Raw genomic sequence first — 4,799 nt, 5'->3', positions numbered from 1 at the left:
TTCCGAGGAAGCTCTTTGCTTTGTTTAATTCCATGTATTTTTTTGAAATTGTAGCCATATTGAAAACATATACAAAAGCCCTAGCTGGTTTGCACCTATAACCTATGCAGAATGTACTATAGCTTGTGGAATTGGTGAATAGTCTTGTTGTAGATACGTTGGATGTTTGCTAAATTATCATCCCAAGTGCAAGAATGAACATTATCAATCATTGGACAAATTTGTGCTAAGCCAACCATCCAATTTCCATAAATCTTGATATAGTAGTGACTAAAAATCTTGGGTCCGGACGACTGGTTCGAAAATTTGAAATTAAAGGGTAGGTGAATCTTTATTTTTGAGGATTCTCAATTTTTATAAATTGGTAGTGATTTCCGTTTGCATGATATAGCATTTTGTATTATATACTCGTTTCAGCCAAATCTGTTACTGAAGATCTATTTTATTTGCTTCAAAGTTTTCTTGCCCTTCAACGGGGCTCCCATATTCGATGTATACTTCGTCAATGTTCTGAGGTTTTTTTGTGTCGATTGTTTACCTTAAGATGTAGCAAAATGCTGGTTTGCCTCAAAGCATTTATTTTTCGTCGTACTTAAGTTATGTCCGCGCTTTTACTCGAGTAAACAAGACCGAGTCATGCGATACTCTGGCCTCAGTGCATGTGAGATTCACTTGTTTAATTCACTGCATGTTATTTCAGCCCAAGTTAAATGTTTTGAGACTGCGATCCATGTTTTGATCGTGGATAGCGTTTTCTGAAAGTTCTTATCAGTTTCAAAATTGAAATCTCAAAGATTATGAGATATTATTATACATGTGAAAAGATTGAACAAAGGAAATGTACATGTGCTGGTAATACCACAAGGAAACGGGAAGGTATTTACAATAGAAGAATTTTAATCTCTACGAGATCCAAGTTAGTCTATGGAACAACACACTTCGGAGTTCTAGCTTTTGACTTGTTGAATTCCAACTATTAAGCCTGATGATTAATTTTATATTTTCCTAAATGAGAAATAACTAACCACAGCCAATCGCCTAAAAATTCAAAAGAATAAGAAACAAAAGACCACAATTAAACACGGACAAAGTCAAAATGACAGACATTAAATAAATGAAAAAATAAAAATTTCATATAAAAATATAGTATGCATGTGGCAAAATAAATTCACATCCACACAAAAAAAAAAAGTAAAATTATTTATTGCATTTATAGTGCACATATATATTGAAGTACTAATATATGCATGCGGAATATATATACAAATTGTGATCTTTTGTTTGTTATTCTTTTGTATTTTTAGGCAACTGGTGCTCATTTAATTTTTGATTCCTTTGCATTTATCTCTTCTTTCCCCTTGTGCCTCGATGGGTCTGTTGTTCATTCTCTCCTTGTCTTTTTATTTCTTCCTTTCTTTTCTATCATTTCTCTCATTTTGATGATGGACATGACAAAGTATCATCCGAAATGTTGATGCTAAAAACATATACAATCGAATATAAAAACAAAATTTTATTAAAAATAGACTATAGAAGTTTGATATTAGTAATGAGTCATTAATCTACTTATGTATTTGGCTGATACATTGTTGTTTGCTTTGTACTCTCAAATACAGTTTTATGACCTGATTTCCCTAGTGGTGCAAAAGATAACTTTTTTTTTACCACATTTCTTTTTCTAAGGCCTCTACTGTCTAGCTGTTTCACATGATGAGAGGTCCTCAAATGGGTCAAGCGTATTTTTGTTCTTGAGAGATATTCTATTGATGTCATTTGTTTTTTAATTGAGATTATGTTTAAGGAACATTTTCTTTTTCTCCCTAATGACATATACCACACATATAAGCATAATTTGTTCATAACAAATGTATGCAACTCTGTGTTATTCTTTGGACACACATTGCGATGGATGCCTCATTTGCTCATTCCAATGTAGTTTTGTTTTATTTAGAATTTTTCTCTTATATGACACGTGGTCAGCTATGCGTCTCTCTATGCTCAAGTTTTAATTATATCATAGTACGGGTAGTACTACAATGGCTTTAATAGAAAAAAGGCATCTATTCGAGGTAAAAGAGTCTCGGGGGATTAAGGTTACGAGTCTGAATGATTTGTGATCATGTCTATTTGTTTCTATTTGAACTCAAAGATTTGCCAGGTCATAACTTACACTTATAATGTCGCTAGAAGCTAGACTACAATTCACATAGATTTATTGTCCAATATCTCTACGTCATTGCTTCAACTTTGCAATGCAATAAGTTCTATGCAAACTTATAATGTTTTCTTCGTCATGGAGTGCTTGTTGAAGATCATGATCTACTCTTGTTAGTACCGACTTGCACATACACCTCTTGTAATGCCTATTTAAATTTTTTCTTATTTTTCTTTATACAATAAATCTGATCCTTATGCATTAGAATATTGACTATAATAATTTTTGAGCCAATATTTTGAGTTAGAGTGAACTGTCTTTAAGCTCTCTTTTGTCTTGATGATGGTTCGTGATATGAAATGTTGACTAAAATTCTTACACAATAGATTTTTAGAAGCATAATAAATTACATCATTATGGATTGTGGAAACTTACTAGCACTTAATAAAATTTCAGTCACTATAATAGTTGCACGATTGACTATGTATGCAATCAAACTAGAAATTCTATTTTTTAACAATTTATAATATATCTAAATTTGAGCTTAACCAAGATTTAATAAAGATAGAAGTTTTTGTTTTTGATTAAGGAAAAAGGTTTTGAAGGGTGTCTGAAACTCTTTACAAATCAAAATATTTTCAATGAAACCCAAACTAAAAATACTATTGCTTAAAGTTGAAACAGGTCACTAACCAAAAGAAGGTGACCAAGGTGGCCTCACAAATAACACAGTACACTTTAACCACCAAAATAGGTTTTGAACGGGAACCTGAACCCCATGGTTACAGAAGAAATAAACAATTAGTCCCGAACCATGTCAAACTACAAAGAACAATAGGCCAAAAGGGCCGAGAGATCCAAACATTAGGGGGGATAACCTTAAACAGGTGAGGCCTCAAGATTTACACTTTACCAAAAGAGCATTATTCCTTCACATGTTTAACCATTCTAAAAGTTTCGCAATATAGAAACCAAAATGGGCAGGGCATTGTGATGCAAGAGCATTTGGACTCTTGGCAATCTTGCATCAACCAAAAATATATTTGTTTTCCAATTTGTATAGTCACTAAGTTTTCTTTAAAAAAAAACCTTCAGGTTGAATCATTAATTGTTGTAAACCATGTGACGTGTTCTTGACTTTGTGTTGAACCTTTGTCTAGGTTCGCTCCTTGTTTTGTTACTTCTCTAGGGATATCTTGTGGATTCTTGGTAGGGTCCAACTCTTCTACACATTTTGTGCTAGTTCATGTTTTCAATATTGCGAAGTTATTTCTTGATCAGTAAAGCTTAATGATGCATATGTCAATATTTTTGGGTCCTTGGTCGACATCTCTCTAGCATCGTCATTCTTATCCCATCTAATTGAGAAAGATCTATATGATTTGGGTCTCGACACATTGAAAATACATTTTCTTGTTCTTAGGGAATGCAATCTTTTCTTGGTCGATTTGTTGATTGTGAAGGCTTAATAAGTTGATGTTATTGGTCCTTGGGGGGACAAATCAGTATTAAGTTATTACTAGCATTATTATGATAACCTCTTGAAGGTTAGGTGGAAAGAATTCTAAATGTAATCAGGCATGTAATACTACATGTTATAGATCCATTATATTTGAATTTAGCGATAGTAAGAGGACTGATCTTTCTTGTCTCTCAATTTTTCTTGATTGTTTCCATTGTGTTACTCTTGTTGCAAGGCCTAGGATGATCTTTTGGGGTCCCTCATATCCTTGGCTACACCAAGTGGTATTAGATTGATTTTTCATTCCTTGTGGGGTTTGAATCTTAATTCCAGTTATTGCAAACCCCTAGATTGGTTATTGTTAGCTGAGAAAGGTCTTGACCCACAATTGTAGGGGATTCTCATAAAGATGGTTTGTGGAAGCATAGATGCATATCCAACTATAATGCAAATGTTGAGAAAAAATGCATCTAGGTTAGAAGTTGTGGAAATTTCCTAGAGAAGAGGTAGGACAATTGAGGATATGCGTGAGGATGAAGAAGTTGGAGAAGAAGAAATTCAAGAGATTCAACGTGGAGATGGAAGACTTCTAAGAGCCATAACCATAGTGAATGAAAAATACCATTTCAATCCACTTGATTCTAATGGAAAGTTAGATTTAGATGATTTGATTGATTCAATCATAGATATACAAATACTTTGAATTTGAGGGTACTAGAAGATAATATGGTAAGTATGCTCGTACAAGTTGAAAGGCCACACATCCTTATGGTGTGATCATTTGCAGATCAATAGATAAAGGAAAAGAGAAAAATTAAGTCACAAGATAGAATGCTGAACAAATTGAAGTCCACATTCTTACCTATAAACCACCAAATGATTTTTTTTAGGAAATTCAACAACCTAAAGTAGAAAGATCTTAGTATGAAGGAATGCACTGAGTTATTTTACCAATTGGATATCATATTTGGTCATATCAATGACGAAGTTAAGCGTGTTGCAAGATATTTGAATGGTTGAAGAGTTTCAATTCAAGATGAGATTAGTTTGTGATGGAGGAGCATCCAACAATGTCAGGGCAATCTTGAATCACCCAAAAATATGTCTAAAGCTAATCTCTATTTGATGTTTTTGCATTTTTGGATACCCATTTGGGCAAATTAAAGAGTCTACCTTTAAGAT

This window comes from Cupressus sempervirens, chromosome 9 (assembly GCF_028749045.1).
Source record: "Cupressus sempervirens isolate cs-2001-9-10 chromosome 9, ASM2874904v1, whole genome shotgun sequence".
Classification (NCBI taxonomy): domain Eukaryota; kingdom Viridiplantae; phylum Streptophyta; class Pinopsida; order Cupressales; family Cupressaceae; genus Cupressus; species Cupressus sempervirens.
Note: the sequence above shows the minus strand (reverse complement) of the source record.